This window comes from Eutrigla gurnardus (genome assembly GCF_963514095.1).
Source record: "Eutrigla gurnardus genome assembly, chromosome: 14".
In the NCBI taxonomy this organism is placed as follows: Eukaryota; Metazoa; Chordata; class Actinopteri; order Perciformes; family Triglidae; genus Eutrigla; species Eutrigla gurnardus.
In genome coordinates, this window is record NC_139937.1 from 8,812,962 (window position 1) to 8,830,771 (window position 17,810).

Here is a 17,810-nt window from a genome sequence, read left to right on the forward strand (position 1 = left end):
AATTGGGCCATGTGGAACATAGCCTGTTCACTGGAGTTTTCCATGACAATGAGGTTGTCAAGATAAAAGAAAACCTTCATGCCATAGTTACACAGAAGCAGTGCCATGACCAACCATCTGCTGAAGGGGTATAAGTATATTTCTTAGTCACTGGTGGTGAACCAATCAGCCAGTGAAACCACTTCCAAAAATCAACTTTATTAACAGCATCAATAATGAGGGAAATCTCACCATTATGTCATAGAGGGGCCCGGGAACATGGCGAAAGAAATTTCTCCACTCGACAGTCATTTCTACACCGTCCGGAGCTATCTTTTGAAACGGAGCCCTCTCTGAACCCCAGAAGTGTGGGGGGGCCATTGCTGGGGCAGCAAATAATAACTACAAAGTTTTATCTGGGTGAGAAGCTGCAGTCTAAGAAAGTAATGACAAACAACCACCATTGTTCACTCTATATGAGATTTCTATCTTCCTGTCCTTTCTTTACACTCACTACTCCCCATCTCTTTTGTCTGTCTCTCCATCTCAGTGCTTAGTTTTACCACCATATGTAGCACATCCATATGTCAAACCTACTCTCTGGGTATTTCTACCATCAGCTATGACATATCATCCATCAGTTTAACTGGCAGCAATACTTCCAACATGGATGCTCCATCACTGGGCCACTGTCAGAGGGGGGTCGGTCATAGCCCGGCCCCAATCCCATGCACCCCTATTTAAACACACACACACAGACACACACACACACACACACACACACACACACACACACACACACACACACACACATTTGCCTGCAGAGGTGTCTTTACTTGATGTAACAACTTGCTGTGGAAACCTTCCTTCAGCATACATCAAGGCGTCATTGGGCCCAATAAATCATACAGTCAACAGGGGGTAAAAGAGATGGCCTGAAAGCCCCACATCCATGTAGCCTCTGCTTAGTAAGAACATAGGTCAGTCTGCAAGAACGAAAGCAAGTGCAAGAGCATGCCATAAAATCGTCACAACTCCCAAAACAACCACAGCAGCAAAGATACATTCATCTATCCAGTATCTGTAACAACTTATCCTCTTCAGGCTTGCAGGGAGGCTTGAGGCGATATCCCAGCTGACATTGGGCGAAGGCAGGATACACCCTGGACAAGTCACCAGGCTAAAACAGAGACACAATGAGACAGACATCCATCATTGACTTTCAGAGGAAGCCAAAGAACCTGAAGGAAAAAAACCCTGACACGGGGAGAAAATGCAAACAGAAAAACTTACTAGTGGGTTCAAATACATGTCTTTTTGTAGACAAGTGGTAGACAGCAAATCCTGGCACCACCATTAATATTTACAAAATCGCAGTAGTCATCACCATTGCAGCTTACATGCAGAATGTCCACGGAGGACATTAAGTCATTACAAATTACAAATCATAATTACAAGTTATTACAGCCATTCTTAGTTATCTATACGGCCAGCTCTTGTTACCTCTGCTGCCAATGATTGGTTTCTTGATCCTGCTTTTCCTCTCCGGAGCCAGTGCCATGCTACAACAAGATGCTTACCTTGACTCAACATAACAGAGCAAGATAAAGTAGGTGAAATTAACTGCATAAACATAAAAGATCATTTTAATTTTAGAGATTAATTATCCACTTTCCTTTTGAACAATTTGGATACAGGGATTGGTGCAGAAGGACATGCATTTGTTTGGCTAGTGCTGAAAAATAACTCATCTCATAGCCCCCCTGTGTAAAAGATGGTGCATAGGTGGCGTGCTGACTTAAAGTGTATTCAGAACATAGCATTTGGTTGATGTAACCTTCTGTCACTTGTCTCTGGTTTTGATCCACTGAATAAGGGGATGAGGCATCAGGGGAAATCTCCCCCCTAACTATGAGTGCTTTGTGCTCCACCTAGCATTTAATCATTCTACGGAAGACTGGACACTGACAAAATACATCTTGGTTCTGTATTGTACACACGGCTTTGCGTGGTTGTCTTGGATGTCTCTATTAATATCTTGTTAATATTTTTATGTTGATGACATGCATGTTTGTTTGTGTGTATTCATAAAGTGGGTACACGTCTGTTCTCCTTTGTTCATATTTGTGCTTGCCTGTACAATATTTGTTCATGACTTTATTGCATGTAGTTTTGAGGCCAGTGTATCACACATGTGATGCCGCGTCTTTGTGGTCCATTATGTGACTGGGCCAGTATCTACAAAACCTGTGTAGTCAAACGGGGAGAGAAAGAAAGACAAGAAACATGTTCTCACATGCAAGGGTTAAATCTTACTGCTTGATTAGTCAGAAACTACACATATTGGTGCTCAATATATATGCTTATCAGCACTTACACAAGCCATGCTCACATGAAAACAAACAAAGAGAATTGGGATAATGTGAGCGCACACATTCACGGAAATGCATTTTCACTACACACAAAATACACATGACACACACACACTTCCACAAAGCCATCAGAGCAAGGTCAAGCCTGACAGCAGGCAGATGAAGAGCCACTTAGGAGACCTGTCTGTTGTTTTTATCCTTGTGCCTCCCTTTTGAGTGTCCTATGCTCAAAGAGTCTATTGATAGGGAATAAACGATGAAGTCATACTTACTCAAGTGTCAGGTGGAAGAGGAATGGATGTAATAAGTGTTAACGCAGGGTAGAAAAGTAGAACATAATTGTGTAAAATTACAATTAATCACAGAATTACTGGATAATTAATCATGATGGGTGTCTTTGGGGATGCTGTCTCATCAAAGTGCAATAAACCAGCTTGAAGACTTGAGGAACGCAAGCATTAAGACATATAATCACATCTAATTGCATGCAGAAAGAAGAGAAAATGGATCGGGGAGGAGACAATAACATAAGATAACCTAATAAAAGGTTTACTAACAGACAAATGCTGAACAATAGATTACAGAATTCCTCATAAAATTCATTTTGATGAATAGAAATTGAAAAGAAAAAAAACCCCTGAAAAAACAATGTTTGACCAACACATCAAAACCCGAAACCAACCTTGCACCACACCCAAGGTGCACAATGCCCGAAACTAGACTTAGAAATGCATGCTTTACATCATCTGAGCTTAGAGGAGGGATTCTGTGTGTGTTCGATATTGTTGATTCTGCTCCACGGAGCAGGCCTATCACCTATGAAAACACTGGAGACCCACTGGCTCAGTGCAGATTATAAATATGCATGGAAATCAATACATATTTGGCAGTGGAGGAAGGAAAAAGTGAGAAAAACACAGGAAGAGAGCAGAGACCCTGGAATGTTCATCTTCATTTATTACAGTCATTTATTCTCTCTCTCTCTCTCTCTCTCTCTCTCTCTCTCTCTCTCTCTCTCTCTCTCTCTCTCTCTCTCCTCTAGTGCACATGTGCATATACTCACTTGCCTACCTATACACACAGACACGGACACACACACACACACACACACACACACACACACACACATACTCAAACCCAGACACACATATGCGTCCACAGCAGGAGAAAGGGAGAGAAAGAATATGTCCAGATCAGCACATTATCCATTCTTTTTTCTTTGACCATCCCTGTGGGCCTGAGCACTGTGTAATATCAAGTGCACTCCTCTGACGATTAGCCAGACTGTATATTTGTCATTTCAGGTCCATAAGGGAGGCCAAGGAGCCGTCTGATACACAGGTTCATTTATCCATTGACTTCTATCCTAGATGTTAGGATGCTAGGTAACATCCACAATTCATCACAATTCACATTACATCAATATATCAAAATATATTTAAAGATTTGGTCACTGCCCAAAAGTTTATCATGATTGGTAACATAATGAACAGATCAGATTGCCATTTCAAGGGCTGTGATTGTTGTGTACATACTAATTGGGTAAGTTTTAAATATGTAAAGTGATACCATAATTTTTTAAGAAAAGCATTTCATGTGTGTATTTTTATTTTTTCTTCACAACTATTGAGCACTACTTCAAATGCGTGTGTCTACATGAGTGTACACAGCAACGATGAGCTGGAGTACTGCATTGGGCCATCTAAAGGCAGACTTTAACATGAGATATGGCTGCAGTGGTCTTGGCCCAAAAGAATACATCTAAGGTTTTTATTCCTTTTTTATGAGTAATAATAATGGTCTACTTGTCTTGCTTCAGCACCTCTCTACCAATCATTCGGTGTGCAATTTGCCGTATTTCCGTCCATCAAACTCTTTAATACAGACTCAAAGTGTGCCCAAATTACCTCTATGCAACATTAACATTTGTCAACAGACAGTATAAATGCACGTCCGTGATATTACAACTTATCTTTGTTTAGTAATTGGTGACACTGGGTGGTTGTAATACAGCCCAGGGGGTCATTTGATACTGTAATGATAGCAGGTTGTCATAGAAGCTGGATCATTCACTCCTCCCTATCAATCATTTCTTAATAGTCTGGAAACAGTACCTTCTTTCATGGAGTGGTGTGTTTGTGTTTGGGAGATTAGAAATCAAATATATGTTTTTTTATATTAGAATAAATTATAATGTGGTCAATTACCACTTCACGTTGTATCCTTTTAAATTTATATAGATATTACCGTTAGTTAACAAGGGACAGTACTGTCTCTGTTAATGGCAATGGCTGTAAAGGCTTCTTGTCATTATGGGAGATAAATGCATCCCTTGATTTTGCTTCTTATTGTCTTTATTGTGAACTCTGCTCTGTAATGGACATTCATTTATAATGAGCCAAAGACAAAGGTCCCTGTGATAATAATATATGCATTGTGGCATCTATTTGCCATCTGATTAATTTAGTGTGCTTTCTGGGATCACTTGGGTGCATTCCACTGTCTAATGAACTATTCACTTTCTCCAACTGTATCTCCTGTGTTCCCATTTTATGTCTTTCATCTATGTATTCCTTCTTCGATTTTCTTACCTTTTTCTTTCCTTTCAATTTTTTTATTTTCTTTTTCACGTCCACTTATCCTCCCTTTATTTCCATCTATCTCTAACAACCACTCATTCGCTCCATTTCCGGCCTCTTAATAAGCTCTAATGCATACAAGCCATTGGCTTTTAATGTGTACTCTAGCCCAAACAGGTGCATCATTAATCTAAGCTGTTTGCAGAGCTAGCTATGTGTAATGGTAACTGGATAACACATTGTTTCTTTGTGAGCCAGGGCATCCATATTATCTACCGTCACTCCTTAATAAATTACACCTGGAGATGTGGCATTTTGTCTCTGTGTGCCAAAGCATTGTGTTGCTGGACTTCCCTTGTGGATGAATGAATAAAATACAAGTGAGTTCTCTAATTACCCTTGCTTCTCTCTTGCTAACACCCACACATACTCTCTCTCTCTCTCTCTCTCTCTCTCTCTCTCTGAAAAGTATAATAGTATGCCACTGGGCAATACTTATTTACGAATACTGAATCCTTGGAAATGAACACTCCAACATTTTGGGAAATGCGAAACAAAATCTATATTCTACCTGGATGAGAGACAGCTAGCACTTTAATCACATCATTATTTGCCATATAGGCCTAACTACGAAGACAAGTAATGTCTGAGCAGATAATGAAATCGCTCTCCCTGTGCGTGTGCTGTTAACTGAGCTTCTCCTTGATTGTTGACACAGGCGAGCCAGCCATGGTGCTTAAAGTGTGAGCTAGCCCAACTGGCTGGTTGTAGCTACGTGAACTGTTGTGTAGAGTTGTACAATTCCACCTTTGCTAGCTTTGGCTAGCTGTTTGACCTTGCTTCCAGTCTTTCCTTTAAGACAGGCTAAACATATCTTGGACCAGTCCCTCAACTAAGAGATGGAGTTGATATTGATCTAATCTAATTATCAGTAAGACAGCAAATCTATTTCCCCAAATGCGATTTCTTTAAAAGACACAGAGGGCAATATGTTAAAACCTGTAGTTCTTATTGTGATCCAAGCAGATTGTGTAATAGACTCTTTAGCCTTGCTTTCTTTACGATGTTTCATTTGTCCCAGGGCGCAGCACAGAAACATTCTCATTAGCAATGTCATCTGACTACATCACTCCCTCGAAATAAATAAAAAATATATATAAAACACCATCTGGAAGAATTTGGTTCTCAAAGTGACCCCGGTGAAATGGGAATGACAACTTCTTTGTTCCTTTTTTTATTTTTAATTGTTTGAACTTCTGTCTGCCTGTGTATTTGTTTTATTCTGTCTTCGGCAACAACACAATCTGATAGTATTTTCTCTCCATTACTGCCACCTCTCTACCTGTGCTTAATTCCCATATGCCAATGGTGTGTAAAGACCTTTTTGTCTTTTCAAGTAAATGGCACCCTGTAGTTTTATTTATGTATGGCTTAGTAAAATATAGGGTTACAGCTCCATGGTAGTCCCAACATGGGGTTTCTGCTCATTAATCTCTGTCAAATGCACAGTTAGACATCCGGAGGACATACACATACACAAACATGTACATCACACTTCCACGTGAGAACTTACTCATACTGTCATAGACAGTTAGATGCAGACACGAACACCTGGACAGAGACAATTAGTAGGCTTCAGTTCTTGATGGAAAAAAAAAAAAAAAGGTTTTAAGGGTATAATATGCAGTATTTTCCTGAAAACCAATGTAGCCCAGAGACTGATAAATGTATAAATATGTAAATGTGAATATAAGCCCTCTCAATCATTACTTATGACCCACTAGAAGGGCATGGCCCTGCCCCCTGTTTGTATTTTATCTTTTCTTCTTATTTTGCTGTTTGGGATGTTACTGGGTAGGCCTATCTGCAATGAGCAGACCCCACGTGAGTGTGTACAGTTAATCAGCAGTGGTACCAAGTCGTAATGCAACTTCTCCAGTTAACTGATACATGCAATTGATCCTTTTTGTTCACATATTTGGAAATATTTACTTATTGGTAAGCATTCTTTGATTCAATGTGATGTGTGATTTACCCATTACTGCAGCAGCTACAACCCACATAGTGGAACACAGAATTCTGAGCCAGCGGCTAAGAGCTAGCAGTGCTAAAAGCGTGAACAGCACTAATAGCAGCAACAATGCTGACAAAGCTGACATTTGGGGGAACCGAAGGGTGGGTTTTCTATGGTTATGTAGTCCTGCATAATTGCGGAAGACCCCGGTAGGGTGACGGAATTATCAGCGGAAATCATGTATGAGTGTTGTGCAGTGTGGCGGCGGTAATCGAGCCGGTGGGACACACACAGCTTCCATTCACATGAAAGGCATTGGAGGTAAAGTACCAGACAGCTTGGTGGATTGCCATTGCCACGCTCAATATCACAGTATCCAGCATTGTTTCAGGGGGGCTACCAACATTTCGAATTTCAAGTTTATTTAATTTAGACATATATGCCTACACATACAAGTACATAGATAAATGTGCATGTCGAAATCAAGCAAGATTAAAATAGAAATAAGTTGAAACATTATGAAAAAGGCCACAGACAGACAGGCAGAAACACACACATGCCCACACACACACACGCACACCACAACGATACAATTTATTGCACTCGGGCCAAATCCAGGGATAGCCTTAGGATGGGGAACAGTTGGCTGCCACATTTGGCTGGTTCCACACTGTTAGTCAGATATGGGCTCGAGTGTACTGGGGGATAGTCATTTAAATGATACCTACTCCACTGTCTGTGTGCTTACATGTCTGTGCACTGTATGCAAATGTGTCAAAGATACATGCATACCGTATACGCATGTTTATGCATAGACATATGTAAGGATTGCGTGTCTGTGTGTGTCCGTGTGTGTGTAGTACTTGCATTTGTTTCTGTCATTATTTGACAACTTTTTTTTCTTGAACATAAGCAAGCTGTCCCGTCCAACTGGTTCATTACGCCTGCTAGTGAAAATGTGTGTGTGTACTCATGCAGGCTTAATTTCCTGACTCTCACCCGTCCTCTCGTTCATAGCATCTTTTTTTTTTGGTAATAGATCTGTTAGGCATTCCAAAGAAAATGAAAATGCGTGTTAATGTTTACTGCTTTGCAACTACCACTATCATTAGTGAAATCTCTAATGTGTTGTTAAGACAATCTTTGGCCCACAGCGTGCTCGCATCGCCACGTTATTACCTTGCTTCATTTGAATATTTTGCTGCTAGAGACAGCAACTCTGTGTGTCTGTAGCGAAGACCACCATGATTTTCTTTCCTTTATTATCTGTTGTTTCAACTTGTCACCCCCATCCATCCTCGGTCACTGTCACCTCTTGTAAACATTCAGAACACAAGTAAAGGTTTACTCCTGTTATATCATGAATAAACCATACATTTTATGACCCATAGGCACCAACCTCATGACTGTCCCACAGTAGAGACAAGGCATTCAGCCTCTACCATTATTAAATAATAAGTAGGTATTTTAAAAAATGCAAACATGTCCTGAAAAAGAAGCGTATAAACAGTCATACTGAAAACATAATCCTCTAGTAAAAATGATGTACATGATAATATCAGAAGTACTCTTTTACCTAGTAAGTGAAATGTGCAAAACAGTTTCTCATTTTCTCTGTGCAGACATATCTCCAGTCTCTTTGTTAGGCTTTGTTAAGCTCTTTATTGTGCAACACTAATAGTGTATGAGGAAGGTGCTTAATTGTCCCATTTAAAAAGCTTGACCTTGCTGGAATTTAATTAATTAGTGTGGTATGAAGGTTAATTAGTAACGAAGGATGTCCATGCATCATAAAGCCCCTTGTCTTAACCCACTGTGGCAGTCAGGCAGAAAAACAGTCATCATTCATCCCCTTGGTGAGAAGAATTCTGAAGTGATACTCACACATTTACATTCAAGTTAATTTCTGTCCAGCTTCTGTTCATTGACCCCTTCTGCCATGAAAGGCAAAAGGATCTACCAGGTGGGATTCTCTGTTTGAATAATCAATGAGCTAATAAGATGTCTCATTGTATGTGATGGATGAGGTTTGTGATGCAGGAGGTGAAGGTTGCAGCCATATAGCTGCATAAAGCAACATATAGAATGTACAGTGTAGTAGTAAGATTTTGACATGTTGGCATCATTAGAAAAAACAGTGATTGGGACTAAAACCGCATTTAGGCATAAGAAAAAATGTGCACAGAACAGTAAGACCCCAAACATTGATTTGTTTGTGCATCTCACCTACTTCTTTTAAAATAATAGTTTATTTGGGGAAATAGCTTATTCACTCTCCTGACAAGTTAATTAGCAACCTGAGGGTTGACAGATTTTCTTATATTTAGAGAGATCCAGGCAAACCGTTTCAGGCGTTTTCCGTCTTCATGCTAAGCTAAGCTCACAAGCTGCTAGTGGTATCAATCTTCTCATGTAAGTCTCAGCCGGAAAACAAATAAGCATAGTTCCCAAAATATGTTACTTCTTTAAAGTTACACATCAGGAAAAGGTAAATCATGTAGTAATTAGACTATTGTTTGTGTTGAGCTCTGTAGTCACTCCTTGTCACATGTGCTCAAACTCAGTCGAACATGTAAGCGAAGTGGCTTACGATGAGCACATACAAATTTAAGTCCTGATTGCTTTATTAGGTGGAGTAGAGCTGGCGGGGTAATGCAAATCATTGGGGTCCTTTCAATATTTATAACCCCGACCAGTCAGTGTGACATCAGAAGCATTTTTATTATTATTTCTGTACACCATTATGTGTAAACAACCTTCTACAATGAAAAGGTTACTGTGACAATAAGGGAGATTTCATAGCAAGCTACCCATGGCTTTTAAGTTGTAAGTAAATGTCATGGGTGGTGATGGGCTGTGTTGATAGATGCAAACCACACAGATCTATTCATAAAGCTGTAATTGACTGTCAAGTAGTGAGGAAACAACTGTATTATGGGCAGAGTTCCATCCTCTTTCTGTGGAACCAATGTCAATTAGGTTTAAATCCACAAACAATGCCATACAGAAATGGGCTGTGCTTTGTGCATTGTTTATGGGAATAGGACATATCCAGTTTTGTTTTACAATGCATGCATTGATGTATTTACTATTGCTTTTAGTGTTCATGCTATGCAGAGTCGGGGTGAAGTCTGAACAGGTGAGTCTTGAGCCTTTTTCGGAAGATGGCAAGTGACTCTGCTGTCCTGACATTGGTCGGAAGTTCGTTCCACCACTGAGGCGCCAGAACAGAGAAGAGTCGGGACTTTGCTGAGCGACATTTGTGTGATTTCAGCGATGGTGGTACCAGCCAGCCAGCTGACGTAGAGGAGCGAAGTGCTCGCGTCGGGGCGTGTGGTTTCACCAGTGTTTGAAGGTAGATGGGTGCCGTTCCATTGATGGCCTTGAAGGCCAGTGCCATCATCTTGAATTGGATACGTGCTGCAACAGGGAGCCAATGGAGGTCATGGAGGAGAGGGGTCACATGGGAGAATTTGGGTAGATTGAAGACAAGGCGTGCTGCAGCGTTTGGATACGCTGCAATGGTTTAGTCACCGAGGCCAGGAGAGAGTTGCAGTAGTCAAGGCGGGAGATGACCAGTGCTTGGACCAGGAGTTGCGTTGCATCCTTTGTGAGGAAAGTCCGAATCCTGCGGATATTGTAGAGGGCAAATCTGCAGGATTGGGCCACAGCAGTGATGTTGGGGGTGCAGGATAGTTGGTCATCAAGGATTACATCCAGGTTCCTCGCAGTTGACGATGGAAATACGGTGATGCCCTCGACAGTGACCGCGATTCCGAGATGGGAGTTGCAATGTGAGTGTCGGAGGTTGGGGGAAAAGAGAGGAATAGCTGGGTGTCATCTGCGTAACAATGGTAGGAGAATCCATGTGATGTGATTACAGAGCCTAGTGATCTGGTGTATAATGAGAATAGAAGCGGTCCTAATACTGAGCCTTGAGGGACACCCGTGTCCATGCAAGCAATTCCATGTGACCTGAAAAGTGCGATTTGTCAGGTATGACGTGAACCAGGTTAGAGCAGAGTCAGTAATCATGGAATTCCCTTTGCAATGCCAAAATTAAGTCAACCAAATTATACTTTTTACAGCAAGGTTTGTGCATGTATCCATCTCTCAATTCCTTTCTCCCCTTTAAAACTTATTCACTAAGGAAAACACACATCATTTCTTTGGTGACATTGGTTCTTACAACACACAAGCACTGTCCATTTGAAAAATATTCCATTCCAAAAAATTCATTTGTAGTTGTAGTTTTTCCAATATAAATTATTTTCCTCAAATCCAGTCTGGCTTTGCTATGGACTTTTTATTTTTATTTTAAACTCTAGGGCCTTGTTATATACAGTTAGGACTTAAAGGCAGCCATTTGTAAGTCCTCACATCCCACAGGGAACCATCCTCAAAAGTCACTACCTCAAGCTTTTCATATGAATTCACAATCAATTCCTTGGGAAATGCTCAAGTAGAGGTGGCTCTCAAACTGCTGAGATGTGTAGTTTTCTATCTATAAGGGGAATAGTAATTGACGGGAAAGGTAGGTAAGAGGGAAGCATGGGGGAGCCGTTTATTAATGTCATAGGTGTATGATTGCATGCATGTCGCTGAGTCTGCATAGTGAGCCTGTGATCGTGGTAATTCAGAGCAGGGGATATTCCAGAGCATGTGGATGAATTGGATGTCTGTCATAGAATCTGTACTGTACAGAACAAACTGGATGTCTGATTGAGGCATTTCAAATAACACCAGGGATTGAGAGTGCTGTGACAAGGATGCAAGTTGCATAACTGGTGGTGTTTTGTATGTGGCATGCACATTTTACTTCCATATTATGACAGAGAAACAAAAAATACTCAATGCTATATTTATGCTGTCAACACTTCTGCAAATAAGGTGCTGTTTCAGAAACAATTGGAATTTAACGTATTTATAGGGATATTTATATATTTTTCTCATTTTGGAGCATTGCAAGCAAAAAGCTATGAATAGAATGAGCAATCACTGTGTTTTAATTATTTAATATGATAACGCTGTTTTCTAATGATGCCACATCCCCACGCTGTCATGCTGCTCATTTCCCTTAGGTTATATCAAAAACATACTTGTTCACACTGCACATTTAGCTTCCAAAAATCTCATCTTCCTCTACAAATTTCACCCTGTCTTTCCTCTGTTTCTCCTTCCTCCAACTACTGGAAAATAACTGTAATAAACACTTCCAGGCAACCAAATTAACTATTCATTTAAGAGGAATAACGTGAAAAAGTGATGCCTTTTGAATAAGAGGGAACCCACTGCATGCTGTCACATTTTGCTTGCAGATGATTAGAAATGATGAGCAGATGGTCTTTTCATGGGGTTTTTAATAACACAAAATAAATATTTACCTTTTAAGAGGGTCTGCATATGATGTGGTTTTGTGTCTGCTCTTGAGAAAAATGAAAAGGGAGGCAGGAAAGAAACAGTTAGTAAACAACCTCATCACCAGATATACAGATGGAGTAAACACAGTGACATTGGGCAGCATTTCAAACCCACATGATTGAAAACGCTTTAACTTCCCCTTCATAGTGATTTTTCTTTAATGGCACACCTCTGTGCCACCCCCCATAAAATAATTTGGTTCATTATGAATACTTCGCATAACAACCACCACTTCCTGCTGAGGCCAGGATTGTGCCATGGGCTGGTTAAATACATTCACCATTTTTGGAATTGTCTTAATTTTCAAAACACCATGTGGTATAATAATGCAGGAAAACTATATGCAGCTAAGGTAACTACCTTAAAAAACACGCTGTGTCTTCCTACGCAGAGCATTGCCATTCAACAAATGTCATACATTCTTGAAAACTTTATGTCCGTTTTGATATCCTCATTCATACCTCCTCAAATCACCTACTGTCTACATGTTGTGGTGGCTTAGCATTACAGACATTACAGAGAAAAAAAGTCTATTTTTCTGATATGTTCAAAAGATTATACAACAGTTCACGATTGCACATGCAAGTGCACAATTGTAGGTGTCGGTAGACCTGTATGCAGTGAAATTGTGTGTGTCTGTGTGTGTGTGTGGTAGGTAAGCCTAGGAATTGCGGAGGACTTGCAAGACTTGCATGGAAATGAGAAAAAGGAACACTAATTCTTTAATTTGATGGTCTGTAATTATGGCGTCCATAGCCCAGTCCAGCACACTAGCCAGATTTATGTCCTCCTTTCTTATCAGAGGATGTGTGTGTGTGTGTGTAGGGTGTGTGTGTGTGTGTGTGAGAAAAATGGAAAGAGAGAGAGAGAGAGAGAGAGAGAGAGAGAGAGAGAGAGAGAGAGAGAGTGAAAATGTGAGGGAAGGAGGGAGGGAGACAGAGCGAGCAAGAACATGAAATTTAAAGAGAGTTATAAAATAAAGTCTCCTATCCTAAATCACAGGCCCTGCCCCAGTGGAGGTAGACTGTGATTACTATGACGTAAGGTGTTGGCTGAATACATTTACATGTTCTCAATGACAAATTCACCTTGGTGGAGCTCAAGCCATTGCGATATTAGTGTTAAGGAGCATTGTGCATACGGTACATCTGTTTTCATTGTCTCCTCCCCCTCTGGAAGAAAGCTTTTTTTTGCCTTCCTCTCTATGCAGACGACGATGTGCTCATGTGTTGGCTCATGGAGTGTTTGAGACATACTGACGGGCTTGTATAATTTACTTACAAACCATAACCATTTATATCAAGCCATAGGCTTACGGTCTTTAAATTGATATCCCCAAGGTTGGGAAAAAAGGACCACTTGTTTTAATCATCAATGTTTGTTCATTATTTTTTCTTGGCCATCAGCAATTCTTTCAGAAATCACATGGGATATTAAACCTGTATTGTCACTTTTCTAATCACTTTTAGTTGTATTGATTTAAAAAAAAATTGACAAAATCAGTAGGTTTCTATTTTTGGATCATCAACATGGCTTCTCGCAACTTTTTACTGAAAAATATTACCAATATCTTGTGGGTATGCTATACACAAATACAATATACAATCCAATACAAAATAAATAAGTAGCAGGAAGCTCCAGGTGTTTGGCCTCAACAACAGGGCTATTCAAAGTGCTTTACATAAAACATTAAAAGCATTCGAGAGAAAAAAAAACATGAAAACAAGCCAATAATGAGATTTGAGAAGTTTAAAATGTAAGAAAATTAAAAAAAAAAAACAAGAATATCAAGGAATAGAAAATAGAGTGCAGCATAAGAAGTTCATAGATAGTATTGTTTACTGAAAGGAAGCGGAAAAAGTCTTCAGTCTTGATTTAAAAGAGCTGAGATTTGCAGCAGACCTGCAGCTTTCTGGAAGTTGGTTCTAGATATGTGGTGTGTAAAAACTGAAGGCTGCCTCTCCATGTTTGGTTCTGACTCTGGGCACACAGAGCAGACCTGTCCCAGATGATCTGAGAGGTCTGGATTGTTCGTAGCTAAGCAGAAGATCAGAAATGTTTTTTGGTCCTAAATCATTCAGTGCTTTGTAAACCAGCAGTAGTATTTTAGTCAATTCTTTGACAGACAGGAAGCCAGTGTACAGATCTGAGAACCGGAGTAATGTGATCCACTTTTTTGGTCTTAGTGAAGACTCAAGCAGCAGCGTTCTGAATTAACTGCAGCTGTCTGATTGACTTTTTAGGGAGACCTGTAAAAACACTGTTACAGTAGTTGAGCCTGCTGAAGATAATGCATGGACAAGTTTTTCCAAATCCTGCTGAGTCATAAGTCCTTTAATCATTGATATATTCTTTAGGTGATAGTAGGCTGACTTTGTAACTGATTTAATGTGGCTGTTGAAGTTCAGGTCTGAGTCCATGACTACATCTAAGTTTCTGACTTTGTTTGTGGTTTTTAGCATTACCACTTGACGCTGGGTGCTAACTTCTGACCGTTCTTCCTTGGCTCCAATAACAATGATTTCAGTTTTGTCTTTATTTTATTTGAGAAAATTCTGCTCCATCCAATTATTGATTTGCCCAATCTAATCAGTGCTGGTATTGGACTATAGTACCCTGGGCCCAGTATTTCAAAACTTGTAATCCGGATCAGAATAATCCGGATAATGAAATCCTCCTTTTCTCAGTCATGGATCAAGGTGATCCTGCTGACTTTATCTGAGTATTTCAAAACACTGGCCGGGTGGATCACCGTGATCCCGACCTGGCTGGATACGGATTACCAAATCTCAAGTCTCTGCCTCCGGATGTGAAACATGGCGGACTACTTCACGGAAGGAAGAGCTGGGAGCACAACTTTCACGTCACAAATGTAAGTTTACCGTTGTCTATTGTTTAGCGGTTTAAGGACCATATGAACACCAAGTAACATATTGTGCTAGCTAACTATATGAATTGTCACGTACTGAAAACCAGGCTGCAGCGATCTCTAATTTCGCCGCGGCCATGCTAACGGTAGCTAACTCGGCTCCATTGACTTGCGTGTTAAGCAGCTAGCAGGCTAGCGGTCGCTGGCTTTGTTTACGAATTTTGCAGTCCATGGTTTGATTTACAAGGTACTTAATCTGACGTACATTATACCATAACTGTTTAAACTAACATCAACCTGTTCGGAGTTTATTAGCGTTACGTCATTGGCAACACAGCAGACTTAAAATAGGCTACATGTGTACAGACCACACACTGTATATGTGTGTTGTGTATGAATTATGCAGTTCATTCAGAAGTGTCAGAATGCTACAGTAATGCTGGGGAAATCATGCTGTTATCATCATACACACAATTTCTGTGACTATTGTGGATTCCCAATGAAGACAGATATTACTCATACTCCTTCCCTTTCTTCTACTTTCAGAGCCCACTCAGCTATTAAGGACAGGGTCTGTATGAGGAAATCCTGAGGATAACCTTGGAAATGCTTCAATTGCAGTGATAAGTTGTTGGATTTTGAATAAAGTGCTGGAAAGTGTTTGAAATTGTAGTTGCATTATTTTCATGTATTATTGCTTGATCAGTGACACAATTAGATGAAACATTTTCCATCCTAATTTGTCTCCCTTTATGTAGAAGGCTCTCACTAAACATAATTGTGGTAATTTAAAGCAAAATAGCATCTGATTTGGTTAAGTAAAATAATCAGTTTGTACACAAACATAGCCAAACACTTTTGCTACACCTTAAATGTTCTTAAATTACTCCAATTTGTTTCAAGTAATGCTCTGACAATTTAGATTAAGTGTAATGAACATCTTGAGTAACAATATCTAGGAGAAGTGGAGCTGAGACATTGTCAATCCAAGTCAAATCCACCTCTGAGGTGGGATCCAAATGATCCTGAAATTTTGGTATCAAGCTGATCCAGATCTCTGCCTTACGTTTTGAAATACCCAAATCCAGCCCTTTATCTGGATTCAAGGGAGGATTGGATTACCAAAGCTGAATCCTGATCTTCAGGATCGGGATTCTCTGGATCTGTGTTGAAATACCCAGTTTTCAGATCGGATCACGATTTAATCCAATCCGACCAGGATAATCCAGTGGATCACTTTTGAAATACTGGGCCCTGGTGATATTGTTATGTAAACTTGTGTATCGTCTGCGTCGTTATGGTAACATATTTTGTTGTTTTTCATGATCTGAGCCAGTGGAAGCATGTAGATATTGAACAGAAGAGGCCCCAGAATGGAGCCTTGGGGGACTCCACATGTATTTTTTTGCCCGCTCAGGTGTGTAATTATCTATAGACACAAAGTAGTCTAGTGGTGGAGAAAAAGAGTACGATTGCACACTGCCACAAAAGTTTCAGAATGAGACCGGTTTGGTTGGATCTCTGGCAGATTATTTTCTGACTTGAAGATTAATACCATTATTGATAAGATAATACTTTTTTTATGGTGGAGGTTTACCACAAAAACACCCATACCAGAAATGTAGAACAAACTGCACTGACTAAAGGCTTTTCATAAGTATTGGCAAATGTGCCTATCTTCATTCACTTAGAATGTGTGTTCTCCATGACCTTTAGTCACTTGCATTTCACACTGACTCAATCAATAACCTTCCAACAATACATCACCTTTAAGTTTCTACTCTGCAGTGATTCAGTTTCCTTCTCAGTGTTTCACGACATCCATTAAGCTCACTTTGGTGGATGTTACTATGGTAAAAAATAACAATCGTAAACTCTGTCCTTTGCTGTCCTTAATTACTGGGGATACTGCAGCCTGTTTGTTGATATTGTAACCTACCTCCCACATGACCCGTGAGACTTTTAACCCTTTTAAAGATGATTTATTGCAGATACGCATTCTTTTTAATTATCCCTGCAGCTAGGTGTCCAACAGATTTGTAAAGCCATTACTGAAAATCAATACTCAGCTTTTAGGTGATGAATTAATTAATGAAGTGCGAAGTTTACCCTGACTGCAGGCCCATTGATGAAGGAGAGAAAGGGAGACAGAGAAGAAGAGGGAGAAAGAAAGAAGGAGATGTGGTTGAGGTGACTCCTAATGATTCCATATCGGTTGGTTTGGAGCATTTTAACACTCCGTTAATTGCATTTAATTTGTGTTTTGATTGAAATAATTTGAGGACAAGGCTGGGAAACAAACATTTCTCTGCTGGAGATGGGTGAGTAATTTCCCCCTCATGCCTTTGGCAGCCAATCTCCCAGACTGGCTAAATGGATCATTATCGTTAGGACCAATTCAACCGAAAGAATTTAGTCTTTGAAGCTTGACTGATTCTTTTGCCATTCCTTTGTTTTCTTCATTTTGATCTACATGCTTTGCTTGTGTGGTTTCTTTAAACCTTGAGCCCCAACCCTAAAAGTCCTTTGACAATGCAGGATTCATTCCACCTATTTCTATAAAATGTTTAACTTGA